The sequence below is a fragment of the Labeo rohita genome, chromosome 1 (genome assembly GCF_022985175.1).
Source record: "Labeo rohita strain BAU-BD-2019 chromosome 1, IGBB_LRoh.1.0, whole genome shotgun sequence".
In the NCBI taxonomy this organism is placed as follows: Eukaryota; Metazoa; Chordata; class Actinopteri; order Cypriniformes; family Cyprinidae; genus Labeo; species Labeo rohita.
Genome location: NC_066869.1, coordinates 30,411,046 through 30,426,635, shown reverse-complemented (window position 1 = coordinate 30,426,635; position 15,590 = coordinate 30,411,046). Strand labels below are relative to the sequence as shown.

General features: G+C 35.5%; 1 long non-coding RNA gene across 1 annotated transcript; it reads left to right on the top strand.

Moving 5' to 3' along the window:
* Positions 1 to 527: 527 nt before the first annotated feature.
* LOC127169945 (uncharacterized) lies at positions 528 to 1,823 on the top strand. Its single transcript, XR_007828293.1, has 3 exons — positions 528 to 591; positions 1,507 to 1,616; positions 1,784 to 1,823. It is a non-coding gene; the product is annotated as an uncharacterized LOC127169945 (long non-coding RNA).
* Positions 1,824 to 15,590: the final 13,767 nt, after the last annotated feature.

The window sequence follows — 15,590 nt, the reverse complement described above, 5'->3', positions numbered from 1 at the left end:
GTACAAACGGTAGAGAAAAACAGACTTAACGTTTACATTGCATATGCAATATCTTTCACTCTTAATATGTTTTAATTTAACATTTTTAGATGCTAAGAAACTACTTTATTTATCAAATAAAACACATATTCAACGCGATCTAAGCTGTTATGTTGCTATCTGATAGATAGATAGATAGATAGATAGATAGATAGATAGATAGATAGATAGATAGATAGATAGAGTTTGTGCATGAAATGAAGTTACAGTCTAATATGTCCACCAGATGGTGTCTTGGCACGAGGCTGAAATCATTTCAACGCAAAATTCAAAAAAAGAAGGAAAAAATAAATGATAGATGATTTGGTCTCCTTGTCATAAACCATATGACGTCTGTCTTCCAGTTTGCGAGTGTCTCTGATTAAAACGAATAATTTGGGTAATATTAAATTCCTATTACCTAAATCCTGTTCTGTTCAAGAGAACGAAAGAAGTGACGTCAGCGTTTGATTAGCATATCTCCAGCTATATATTTCATGCTTGCGCATTGGCGCGCCACAGTACTGCAACGTTATTCAGCTAACGACTTCAAACTCTAATCCGTCTACAAAGGTATGTGTTTTAGAACTACGTATATGAAATAATGCTATTGGTACCGCGTTAATGATAGGTAAAAATGCAAACCGTTAACGTTATATCACTTTTTCACTGAACGTGATTTTTTTTCCAAATAATACTGGAAAACAAAGCATATGCCTTTCTATCTGAAAACGTGGTGTGTTCAAACATCTTCAGAATGTTACAAATAGTAATAATGAATGCTTAAACGTTGCTTTAAAGTCGATATCTTCAGGCGATCAAGGCGGATAACCTATTTTCCTTTGTTAAGCCTCTTTGTGCTGCAAATGCATTAATAAGGATGTGACTCATTATGTCATTTGGCACATTTGCTGCCTTGTATGAAAAGCACAGTTGGCTAATGTGTTATAACGTGTGATTGGTGAAGAGGGCGTTGAAAGAAACGGCATTATTGTGTGCTGTGAGTGATAAAGCAGTCATTACAGGGCGGTGGTTTTCCTGCATGCAATCACATTCTGCGAAAGGCAGTCTTGAATGCTTTCCCTGACCGTGCACTCGAAAGAAATGGAATCATAAGCAAAAGTACGAAGGATTTTTAGTTAAAAAAAAAAAAGAATAATAATTAAAAAAGATAATAATAAATGCTATCGCATTTAATTATTCATATTGTAACCTCCGCGTGGGAACTGCTATTGTTATGTAAATATTCAATTTTTGCTGCCTCAGACGCCATTCAGAAAGGGTGCGGTTTTGTTCAGTGCTGTGTGGCAGTGTCAGGAAAATCAGCGGGATGTGATGCAAATCTCCTCTAAATGAACAAAAGATTTCTAGAGCTTCATTGCCTCGGGTGTTTTAGAGGAGCAACCCTCGCTATGGCTTAAATGCTTTTGCAGACAAGAAAGAAGAGAAAAGAAATGACATTTGTATTCTCTTTTGTTCCTTGAGCAGACAACCAATCATGTCTGACAAACCAAACCTTGAAGAGGTCACCAGCTTTGACAAAAGCAAGCTGAAGAAGACTGAGACTAAGGAGAAAAACCCACTGCCATCTAAAGAAAGTAAGAATTGCATCACAAATCTGTACTTTTTTTCTGTCTGGTATTAACAACAGTAAGGTGTGACATCTGTGGCCTTAGGTTATACTTTGTAATTTTCTCCTAGAATGCTATTATATGACACTTACACAGAATCTAAGTGAATTCTACTGTTTCTTCTTTGTCCACAGCCATTGAACAGGAGAAGCAGGCGGCCTCGTGAAGACACAAGCTGCCATCATGCACTGTGCACACTCCCTTCCCTGCATTGCCTTCTTTTCATTCACTTCTTTTAGCAGTATAACTTTGTAACCAAAATGTCAAAAAAGAAAATATGAAACAGAAAAAAAAAAAAGAAAATCTAAAGCTGCATCACTGTCAGATGGGATGAGCCGACCCCACTAGCAACACCTAGATGCATCTGGACCGCCTCCCTTGTCTAGTCCAGCGATGAGAAGAACAGAACGCTTCCATTTCCAGGAGCATGTGGCATGGATTCATCTGGTGCCCACCATGGGCTGTTTTACATTGGTTTCGACTGTTGCCATAGGACAAGGGGGCGTGGCCTAGCGGATATCCCCAAATTCTCATTATCCGATTGAGGCGTGGCTTTTTGTCGACAAGTGACCAGCTCACAAAGTTATGGCATCATATTTTTTATTTCAAATTTTAGGATAAACTGCACAATCTTTGGTTTTTATGTTGGTAATGATTAACACCTTCTTGTTAGTGCTGCTTCAGTGAAATGCTTTTTTATTGGTAAGAAAGAGGAAGAGGAAAAAGCAAATTCAGTCTAGATGTGAAAACACTTCTATGGACCAGGTGTTGTATTTTAATTGATTGTGCCCTTTTTATTGATGTGGTTTCGGGGTTGCTTTGTGTCGCACCCTGTCTTGGTTGTCTTGTTGTACGGCGGTTATCACCTTTCAAAATGTAAATTCAATGTGATCGCTTTCAGCTGTAGATCAATTTTGTTTTCTTGGGTTTTGTAAAAGGAATAAACCTCAGCAACCATGTTATATTGCCACAAACCATTTATCAATAATGGAAAACTGAAACTGTTGTAATAAAAAACTTTGTTATCAGGATTTTCTTGTGTTTAGTCTTAATTTGTTGTCACTTGCCTTTATGCAAGATATGAAACTAGATCAAGTTCAATGAGAATGCTAACACTGTGTAAACATTTCACCCTTCCTTTACTGACCATGCAATTAGCTTGTGACCATGATCCATTGTGATGGGGATTTCTGAAGCTGCCTCCTGCACCATGGATTAGTGTCGCCTCTGAAACCTAATTACATTAGCATAGTGACACAGATTCTATATATCAATTGGTATAAAACAAACTTCAGGTTTAAAAAAAAAAGTTTGAAGTAAAAAGTACATGCAGTACAGTAGATATCAGTGAAACTCAAAGTAAACCATTTTTAGCTCTATCTGACACTGAATAATCACAATCAGCTTTTCTCAGTAATATTTAGACATGTTAATCCACACCGTAACTGTTGCTACCATCACTGTTATCTGAATTCTGTCTTCATGGACAACCAAAGTATGCATGTAATTAAAGAGGACAATGGGCATAGTGTTTCCTCTTGATGTGAAATTAAAACAGCCACAACTTCCTTGATAGAACAAGCAACTCATTCTCTGGTGATTTTCTCTACAGAAGAACTGTGTTCAGCACACTATCCACCAGGATTGTAGCATGTGTCCTTGTAAGTGGATTGGTGTTAAGTCATTTACACTTAATACTGTATTAATCTCTTGAGAAAGACGATGGGCTAGAAGATTCTGTGTTTGTGTCCATTATATGTCAGTGACATCACAAGCAGATAAATTCATAAAGCTCTTCCCAATAGGATCTGGCTGCAGACATGCACTTGCATTTTCAGACCTGTCTCTCAGACAACAGCGCTTCCGCAAGTGACGTCACTTGCAGTCTTTTTTATTTTATTTTATTTATATATTATTTTTTAAATTGAATCTCTCAACATTTTACAACAGTAGCCAGGCGGTGAAGACAAGAAAAAAGAAACTAAATGACAATGTCACTCGCAATCGCCACATGCACTCTATGCTGTCTGCGACGTCACTTACAATCCACAAATTCGATATATAGTTTATTAATATAATGTATATGTAGGCTATATAGTGTTTTCCCCCGCAAAACGTGGCTTAATGTGGTATAAACATAACACTGTGTATATTTGCATTTTCCTATAAAGAATAATATCTACAGCCCATTTATATCATTGTGTTTTATTTATATTGATTTTCTACTGGGGGGAAAACATCTATTCAAGGCATTGCGTTCTGGGCTTGTCTGCTTGCCTATACACAGTTGGTCCTTTTAATATCACTTAACGTGTTTCTTATTCATATCTGCTGGTATATAGTTTCTCAACAATAAGGTTCATACTGAATTTGGTCTTCATCATCTTAGTCTATTTTGCCACATTAAATGTTTGCTGGGTAAGTATAAAAATAAAAAGTCTGCGCATTGTGTTCATGGCCATATGCTTGCCTTGAAGTACATTAAATGGTTTTCTACATAAATGGTTTTCTATGGGAGGACAACGTTTAACGAGAGACTTTGTGCATTGCGTTCATATTCTGCTGTTCTGTTATGCTATTAAATTAGTTTTAATCATTTAACCACCACAGCGTCTTGTCTCCACTGACAACATGCACGATTTGTGTGGATTGCAAGGAGGTAGCAGAGAGTGCATCTGGCGATTACGAGTGACATTGTAGTTTCGTTTCTTTTTTCTTGTCTTCACCACCTGGCTACTGTTGTAAAATGTTGGGAGATTCAATTACAAAAATAAGAAATAAATAAAATAAAACTAAAACAGATGGCAAGTGACGTCACTTGCGGAAGTGCAGTCGTCTGAGAGTGCAAGTCTGAGAGCGCAAGTCTAAAACAATGTAAGTGCATGTCTGCAGCCAGACCCTTCTCCTGCCTCTGTAAGTCTTCTTCATTCTCTTTCTAATTCTTACCCCACCCCCCTCTATCTCTCTCTCTTCCTTTCTCTCACTCTCTATCTCAATCCATTGAATCCATTCCATTTAAGATCTTAATCAAAAATGAAAACAGCTTTGGGCTACATATTAGATCATTCTACCCAATCAATTATACATCATGTCATATACAAGGATTAAAAAAAAGCATTACTATTCTGGTAAAACAAGAAATGCCAAAGGCTGATGCTTAAATGAAGTGCAAATTCAGGCATGCCACAGACTCTGTCAATAGCTGTTTGAGCAGAGTATATTAATCGCTATATTTTTGTACAGCTAAAATAACTGGAAGAGATTGACATCAGCAGCCATGCACATTAAGCTGAGCCATTTCAATATTTAAAATAAGGCGATTAGCAGAAAAATAACAGTGTACAGTATAATGCTAAGAATGTTATGAGCACCTTTTAAAAGAAGCATAAAGCACTAACTCAAACTGCATATGTATCTATATTCTTAATTAAGACCTACAGTCATTTCATGTGGAATGCAATTCATGTGGAATCAAGCTTCCTCTCTCCCAACTGTCTGCCTTAATGTTACTGACATCTGTTGAGGCACCATCTCAAAGCTGTCCCACTGTGTGACCTCAGCAGAAAGCTGCAGCCTGACTGTCCCACTGATCGTTCCGGTGCGTCCTGACTCCCGACTGAAGCCAATGGGAGGCCATTTAGCTTTTCACAAGCCGTTGCACATACAATTGTGGTTCAGTGATCTTTCATGTTTCAGTGCTTGGCTCAGACAGACAAATGAAGTTGAGCCTTTGGGATGCTGGATGACTTAATGAAGAGTGTACTGGAAAAGGACCTCCAAGGGGATTATTTTAAACCTTCTGATTTTAAGTGAGCAGATTTTTAAATTGGCAAATTAACAGTTGCATGGCAGATAATTCTTATTAATTAGAATAAGGTAAAAGATATAAGTGGTTAAGTTGGCTCCATAATGTATCTTTAATAGTTATTATGAGACTAGTAAGATATCCATTCACTGCTGTGTTCCATCTGTTGATCACACTTGTTTCTTATATTAGCTGAGGAAAACAGAGGCCTGCACTGCTGTTTCCACAGTAACCAGACTTACATGACAAAGTATCAGTGTTGTAGTCACTTTTAAAAAATTAAAAACATTTGCTTAGAGTCTATATGTTTGGTGTCACTTTGCCTTTTCTTTGTATAATTCAAAGTAATTGAATCATCTCAGATATTAAATAAAATAGTCTCCCAGCCATACTTTTCTATTTAACGGTATGATTCATGTGCTGGGCTAGTATTGTGTAATATTGTGAAAGTCTTAACAATGGTTACAGTTTCAGTATTGCAAAGTGCTATGTTTGTAAACAGCAAGACAACAGTACAGTTTGTGGTAGTTGGAGAGATGATTAAATATTCCACATTTGAGCAACGTTCCATGTTCAGTTGGATTTTTTTATCATCTGATCTAGAAACACCACATGTTCTTTTACACAAATCATGTAATTAATAGACTAATACGACATTTGCACTGCTGTGTTGCATAACCTCACTCAATATCATTCCTGTGGTTTCTTTTGTTCTGCTTACTATAGCCTCCCTTTTGAGCAAGAGACACAACCTAAAATATGTGCAATAACGACCACAACTACAGTCAAGAGGCTTTGCTCAATCACTGGCGTCTACAGATAGTGTATTGGTCTACTATACATGTATGCTTTTATGTGAAAAAAATGATAAAGTCCTTGGGAAAAATTACTAGTAACTTTTTGGTTAAGCTTATGGACATTTCTTTCAACCCTAAAACACAATACAACGCAATACAGAGAATCCATTCATACTAACACAGTACATTGGGCCATATTTAAAAAAAAAATTCTTAGACTGTATATGTGGTTTAGTGATAAAAAACAATTAATTAAATACATTGTAATCCACTGGTAGATCCCATAACTAAACCATTCTGGGGGCAAAAAGACAGCCAGGAAATAAACAATTTTTGCAAGCAACATAGAATAACAGATATTTCCTTATATAATAGTACATGTTTTTGTTGTAACATTTTTGAGCATTCCAAAAAATTAATCCATAATTACTGTATGCATATTATACATCTTATTACATTTGTTTGTTTTTTCATAGTATTTCGATCTGATTATTGTAACTGGATCTTCCAAGTAAAACCTTCCAGTCTTCTTTCTGGTGACGTATGCAAAACATATTTAATAATTTAGTGTGAGCCACACCCGCATCTTAACATCCAATCAACAACCCACACATATAAATTCCCACCCTCTTTTCGATAATCTATTTTATTCAGATATATATCACTATATGGAACAAAAGATCTGATGCTGCTTCCATTTCATCACAACATTAAACTTCCCTCTCCCATTCCCAAAAACACAGTTAATGCAACAGGCAGGACTGTCCCTAGTGAAGGGTTTGGGATTGTGCATGTCCTTGTGGTGACACATTACCCAGTCATTGTTGTCATAATGACATCATTTTTCTCCAGCTTCATAGTTTGTGCTTTTCATACCATGTGCCAGCCAAGCAGCTGACATTTCCCAAAATGGGAGAGGCACAGAAAGCTTTGAGGTATTATACTGTAGTCATGTGTGAAGATGAAAGATCAATGTTGATACAGTACATCACAAACAGAGTGTTCTTTCTTAAGTTCTGCCATCTGAACATAAATCAGTGCAGCAGCTATTAAATGGACACTAATGTATTGAACTGATGCACTGATTGTCAGGAGCACTAATCAATAATGTTGCTTTGACAGACTCAGTGCTAGTACTGTGGTGAGAGACTCACCCATTATGGAGTCGCGAAACTACAGGCCAAAAGTGTATGTCTGCTTTTCTCAGTCCCACATCATTATAAGACGCGCTGCTTCATCATTGCATCTCCTCGAGATTAGCAGTAAAAGCACTTGTTAGTTCTAAGAAGTCCATGAGTCAGCAGCTATAATGAAATTTACTAGAACAACTACAATTTCGCTTTGTAGTGCAATGCATGTGAGAGAGAGTGTGTATATAGGATACAGTTCATTGCTGACCACTGAGACAACTGTCTCCTTCCTCATAGCGACATGACAACACGAACAGGCACTGTTCTCAATTTTTTAACTATCACTTCCTTCTGAACTGAAAAAAATGGTAACCTAAAAATGGTAAAAGTTTAAAAGGTTAAAATAAATATTATTTAATATTGCTGAATCAAACTAAATGCATCCATTTTATGTGGGTTAAATCATATTTTTTTTAACCAATTGCAGATTATCACTTTTTGCAGGGTTTTTACACATTAAGGAAAATGTATACAATATTCAGGTTACCAGATGATTTGTTGTACTCTTGATTAGTGTTTTCTTTCATTCAGTAAATTATGAACTCCACCTCGATACTGAACTGAACTGAAACAACACTGATCTGAATTGATCTGAATAATGACACTATTGTCTTCTGTACAGACCTGCTTTACAGCTGAATTTGAATCTGTCTCATATACGATTAAGTCCTGTTTAATACAAGCTGCTTTGACACAATCTTACATGCTATAGAAATAAAGATGATTTGACTTGTTAATAGGTAGACAAACCTATGGCTGTTCCTTCACATAACTTATTATTGTGGACCTCTCAAATGTTTGTCTTGCAAATATTGCTGTATTGGAGTATACCAAAATATTCAAAGCACATTTGCAGGGACCTCTACAATGTAGTGCCAGCTACAATGTAATGTATGTTAATTACATTGAAAAAGTGTGTCTAGGGAGAGAGACTGCAGCTTAATTAACCACAGGCCTTTTAATAATGGTGCATGCCAGTCTCATGTCGAGAAGACTTTAATTAGCACAAGGCATTCTGCATCATCTAGGATCCAACCTATGTGTTGCTGACCCTAGATCAGCGGTAACTCTGTTAATGAGTCAAGTTCTTAACTCCTCATTTATGCCCCTGCTTCTCAACTAGACAAGAGAAATTATCTGCCCTTAATTGGGGTTCTTGTATCTCTAGCCAGTGACTCCCCTAAGAGATTTGTTATTTGCTCCATATTTACTCATGTCAGAGACCATTTGCTTGTCTTGATGTCAACACCTGGAAGGTAGCAATTATAGTTTGCTGCAGATTAATGTTTCTCCGTACTCTGCATAAAGTTCTGCCTAAATACACAAATGCATGTTTATAACATAATATCTTTCTAGCCCACAGACACTGCTAGAAAAATTCTCAAATAATTACAAAGAAATGGCAAGTAACACATTGAATTAAACATGAAAATATGAATTTTGCAGTATTTACAACTCTGAAAAATTATTATTATTTACTATATTATTATTACTATATTATGTTGTTGTTATTTATTTATTTTTAAGTGTGTATTGTAACATTTTTGAGAAAACCTTCCCCTTTTAACTCATATCTCATCACTGAATTAAATATCCAATGATTTATGATTACATTTTTGAATTCCAAAGACAACTTATATTAACTATAGATTAGAAAAAGCTTTTAATGGTGACTAAATTACAATAGACTAATGACTAATTACAGTAGAGCGTTTTCCCCAAACAATGTTGGTATAATGTCTATTCCTATAATCTAACAACATGAGAAGGGTCTGGCTGCAGACATGCACTTACATTTTTTTAGACTTGCACTTTCGGACTTGCACTCTCAGACAACTGCACTTCTGCAGTCTATTTTATTTTTATTTTATTTATTTATTATTTTTTTTATTGAATCTCCCAACATTTTACAAGCAGTTAGCCAGGTGGTGAAGACAAGAAAAAAGAAACGAAATTACAGTGTCACTCGTAATCACCACTTGCACTCTTAAAACTAATTTAGTAGCATAACAGAACAGCAGAATATGAACGCAGTGCGTCTCTTGTTAAACGTTGTCCTCCTGTAGAAAAACATTTATGTAGAAAGCCATTTAATGTACTTCAAGGTAAGCATATGGCCATGAACACAATGCGCAGACTTTCATTTTTATACTTGCCCTGCAAACACTTAATGTGGCAAAACGGACTAAGATGATAAAGATCAAATTCAGTATAAACCTTATTGCTGAGAAACTATATACCAGCCGATATGAACGTGCAATAAGAAATGCATTAAGTGATATTAAAAGGACCAACTGCGTATAGGCAAGCAGACAAGCCCAGAACGCAGTGCCTTAAATAGATGTTTTCCTCCCGTAGAAAATCAATATGAATAAAACACAATGATATAAAAGGGCTGTAGATATTATTCTTTATGGGAAAACGCGAATATACGTGGCGTTACGTTTATACCACATTATGCCACGTTTGCGGAGGAAAACGCTATATAGCCTACATATACATTATATTAATAAACTATATATCGAATTTGATCTTTTAATAGCACTTAATACATTAAGCCATATTAAGTGTTAATGGTTTTATACGGGAGGAAAACACTTAACGAGAGACTTTGCGCATTGCGTTCATATTCTGCTGTTCTGTGGCCACGGATTTGCGGGTCTTGTCTTTATCTCCTGCGGATGACTTGCACGACCCTGTACGGTATGCTGTTAAATTACTTTTAATCGTTTAACCACCATAGCGTCTTGTCTCTATTTGCGACAAACACGATTTGTGTGGATTGCAAGTGACGTCACAAGTAGCATAGAGTGCAAGTGGCGATTGCGAGTGACATTGTAATTTAGTTTCGTTTTTCTTGTCTTAATCGCCTGGCTACTGTTCTAAAATGTTGAGAGATTCAATTAAAAAAAATAGTAAATAAATAAAAGAAAATAAAAAAACAAAAAAGACTTCAAGTGATGTCACTTGCGGAAAGTGCTGTTGCCTGAGAGTGCAGATCTGAGAGTGCAAGTGTGAAAATGCAAGTGCATGTCTGCAGCCAGACCCTATTGAACAACATGGCAGTTCATGCATTGCAACTGAAATTTCTTCCAGTTTTAATTGTGCTAGTTCCTACTGTTCATTGTTTAAAATACAAAAGGTTTATGAACTGAAATAATAACTAATTTATTACATGAACTGGTTTTAATTCTTTTTATTTGTTTATTTCATAATAGAACTTTTAGACTCTCAAATGTCTTTATTTATAAATGCATTACACAGATAGAGGGGCGAGAGAGGCAGAACTGGAGAACACAAGGCTGAGTTTATTGAACCATTTATTGAACAGCAGGACAACAGCAATGTAGGCGAGTAGAAACTTTGAAGGATGAATATGTAAACAACAGACCGAATGATAACAGAGTTCTTATATTTGCAGGTTGACGATGATGCAAATTACAGGGACTTTCCATAGACATAATAGTTTTTTTACTGTGCAAACTGCATGTTTTATCCCCCTACCCTAACTCTACCCCTAAGCCTAACACAAAACTTTCTGCTTAAAATTTTTTTTTTCAAACTTGATATTTCTACATTTTAATGCATAAGAAGTAAATTTCATAATTTCATATGTTGATGTTTAATAACATAATGTTGATATGTTGATGTTTGATAACAAGTAATAACTTCTTTTGTGAACATACATTTGAAGTCAAAAGTTTACATACACCTTGCAGAAACTGCGAAATGTTCATTATTTTACCAAAATAAGAGGGATCATGCAAATTATATGTAATTTTTATTTAGTACTGACCTGAATAAGATATTTTACATAAAAGATGTGTACAGTCCACAAGAGAAAGTAATTTATAAAAATGACCCATTTCAAAAGTTTACGTACACTTGATTCTTAATACTGTGTTGTTACCTGAATGATCCACGGCTGTGTTTTTTGTTTTGATTTGTTTTGTGATAGCTGTTCATGAGTATCTTGTTTGTCCTGAACAGAAATCCTTCAGGTCGCACAAATTCGTTGGTTTTTCAGCATTCTTGTGTATTTCAACAATGACTGTATGATTCTGAGATCCATCTTTTCACACTGAGGACAAATGAGGGACTCATATGCAACTATTACAGAAGGTTCAAACGCTCACTGATGCTTCAGCAGGGAACACGATGCATTAAGAGCCTGGGGTATAAACTTTTGAACAGAATAAAGATGTGTACATTTTTCTTATTTTGCCTAAATATCATATTTTTTTCATTTAGTACTACCCTTCAGAAGCTACAGAAGATTTGTATACAGTAGCCATGCAGTGGGATGTAGCCTTGCTGGAAACAATGATTATTTATTCTGTTGAGGTTTACGTGAGGGTTTATATTCACAACCAGGCACAACACACTGTAACATCCTTATGTTTTAAGTGATAATGAGAAGCTACAATAAATTACTTGACATTCTCATTTTTGAGCTTTAGTTAAATGGATAGAAATCTCATAGTGACATTGTGTTGGGCCAACCAGTCATGAAAAAACTTAAGCTCAGACATTTGTAATAGTTAATAGATATGGGAAATGTATGCCTGCAAACCTAAAACAGGATACAGAAAAAAAAAAAAAAAAGCTTTTAGTGCATTTGGTTATTGGTCTTATCATAATTCATTTTTTTATTAAGGCAGCAAAACTTGTGGGAGAGGGAGGATCACAGGTACTTATAAGGCTTTAGTAATTGCCCCGATGTGTCGGTTGAAATACAAATCAAAAGCATGAATCAGATTAAAAGTCTTTACTAAGCGTTCTTATTTGTCCAGTGCAGACATACATTCAATGCACAAACTGATAAGTCCAGGCACAGATACGTATCTAGGAGTGAAAGCTTGGCTTATATGCAAAGCTTATTAATCTCATCACCTTGTGTTGCTTTTTTTTTTTAATGTCTGGCACGAGGACAGGAAGAGAAATTGTTCCAAAGCTCTCTTATTGCACTCATTACTTCATAATGAGGCGACCACCAACAGAGACAGCTATGGCTGAGGACTGCACGCTAAATTTGTCCCTGTAGAAATAATGGGGTACTTTTAGCTATTTAGATTGAATTTAATGGAGTTTTGATCATTAATATTTAGTGAAGTTAAAATCATGTAAGTGTGTAAAAATATGAATATGAAGTAGCAGCTGTTTATGTTAACTGATTAAGTCAAAAATGCACTACAGTATACTGTACAAGTATGCTGAAAGTACACAGAAAGTTGACAAACGTGTACAGACAGAGACACTCTAAAGACAGATACACACAACTGATTTTACCTGTCTGGGCATGCAAGGTATTTGAACACAGATGTTATTTTGTATAAGTAGAGGTGAATCCTCTCATTAATGAGTCCTGACGACAGCCAAAGCATTAATATCCAGAAAAATGCATGCTGCACCACAGCAGCACATACTATAGCATTTGGCAGCAGCTGAACTGGAACAAGGAGGAGTTAAAGGAGAAGTCCACTTCCAAAACAAAGATTCACATATAATGTACTCACCCCCTTGTCATCGAAGCTGTTCATGTCTTTCTTTCTTCAGTCGTAAAGAAATTATGTTTTTTGAGGAAAACATTTCAGCGTTTTTCTCCATATAATTGACTGGTATGATGCCCTGATTTTGATCTACCAAAATGCAGTTTAAATGCAGCTTAAAACGATCCCAAATGTGGTTGTAAACGATCCCAGCCGAGGAAGAAAGGTCTTATCTAGCAAAAAGATTAGTTATTTCATAAAAATAATACAATTTATATACTTTTTATTCTTAAATGCTCGTTTTGTCTTGCTCTCCTTAAACTCTGTGTATTTTGGCTCAAGACAGTTAGGGTATGTCAAAAAACTCGTATTTTCTCCCTTAACTTCAAAAATCATTTCAAAATCATCCTACATCACTGCAGAAGTATCGACCCAGTCTTTGCAAAGTAAATGTGAAAAGAAGATCAAACACCCTTAACAAAACAGGTAAAACAGCGATATAGGATGATTTTGAAGTTAAGGAAAAACATGAGATGGGAGTTTTTTGACATACCCTGTCATGAATGGGAAAAAAACAGTTCAGGCAGAGTGAGACAAGACGAGCATTTGACATTAAAAACTATATAAATTGTATTATTTTTATGAAAATAACTGATCGTTATGCTAGATAAGACCCTTCTTTCTTAGCTGGGATTGTTTACAACAGCATTTGGGATCGTTTGAAGCCACATTTAAACTGCTTTTTGGAAGTTCAAAATTGGGGCACCATGTCTGTCCATTATATGGAGAAAAATGCTGAAATGTTTCCCTCAAAAAACATAATTTCTTTAAGGCTGAAGAAAGAAAGACATGAACATCTTGGATGACAAGGGGGTGAGTACATTTTATGTGAATCTTTGCTTCTCCTTCAAAATTACTATTATGTTAGGCCTATATGAGTTTTTCAACGTTTAACTTAGATCTACAGCAATGCTTACCTGTCATGATTAGGCATTTAAATCCATTTACTCCCATGATTTTCAAAAGAGGGTTTTCACAGCAATGCAGCAGAAGAACATTTGTGGTTCTTCAAACAACTTTCAGTGACTAGTTCTTAAAAATAACCCTTTTGTCTTAGTCTAATTTTTTAATAATCTAAAAAAAAAAAAAAAACATTTTCCACTATAAAGAACCTTTTGTGCAATGGAAAGATTCAATTGATGTTAAAGGTTCCTCATACACATTTTAATCTTTACTATTTAAATTCACTTAGCCTGTGTCTTTACAAAGTGTTTGTGTGCGTGTGTTGGGCTTTATTATCTTCTCAAAGGACGCTCTGTTAGAAGAGGTCAAAGAGGAACAGAGAGTTTAGATGGCTCTTATGCAGAATAGTGCCTTTGATAGTTTTTCTGTGTTTTCCTGCTGTGGTCTCTTGTCTCACTGTCTTAGCTTCCTCAAGATGGCTGGTTTGGATGCTGTTTCCATGGCAGCTGATAGCAGAATTGACCTCAACTCTGAGGTCAAGTCCAGTTTAAAAGAGCTAAAGACTAATTGTTTTATTCATTCTTCAATAAGTGTCAAGTTATTAAAGACTTTGGAGCAGATTTCTTTTGGCAAAATCATGACTGATTACATAAATCACAAATCTGACAACAGTTTGTCCCCTTTCATCAACATCACATGAAATTTCAGTTATAAAACTAGAACACCTTCCTCCGGTTTCACAGACAGGGCTTAAGCCTAGGCCTAGACTAAAATGTAAGTCTGAGCTGTTTCAGCTGAAAGAAACTTGCACTGATTGATCTTAAAATATATCAGTGCCTTTGTTTTGTCTCAAGATGCACACCAGTAATGTTTTTTTTCTAAGCACATTTATAAAAATTACTTAAATGTCCTAATTGAACTATGGCCTAGTCCTGGCTTAGTCTAAGCCCTGTCTGTGAAACCGGGCCTTTGAGTCTATTGAAAGTAGTCTGAATCATCTAGTTTTCATCAAACATAAGGTTAGTCGCATGCTCTCATACATCCTTTGATCTCCAGTTTAACTGAAACAAATGAAGGTCATATGCACAATGATCAATATTTTCAGAAGTGCCAATCAGTAAGATCTGGGTCAAATACATGACATCAACAAACTCTGCCTATAAAAAGAGATAAAAAGGTAACAAATAAATCTAATATGCTCAAACTTGTAGATAAACAAATGCAATAAAACAGTAATAAACCTGAATTATAGCAATTGCTAGACCATTATCAAATATGAATGTACTCTGGAAACACCACAATATAATGGGTGAGGACAATTTTAAAATTATTTTTATCAGCAATTTTAGTTCATTTGAAATTTACTGATTAAGTTAATTTAGTTATATTGATTTTGAACATATTACATTAAATTTATATAGAATTTGTTTATTAATCCATGTATGTAAATATGTTTTTTTAAATTATTATTATTATTTACAGATTTTAGTTCACTGCAGTAAGGCACACATTTTTTAGATGTAGGTAACAGCTAGTTTCAGTCCAGCTAAACTTGTCTGTCCTTTCAAAATGAAAGTACGTTCATTCCTTACTTCTTGTTCAGTCTCTAATTTTGTAGAACAAGATGAAACATGCAGACTGTTAAATTCTACAAACTGTTCTGATCTGCAGAGGTGAAACTTTATCGTAAATAAGAG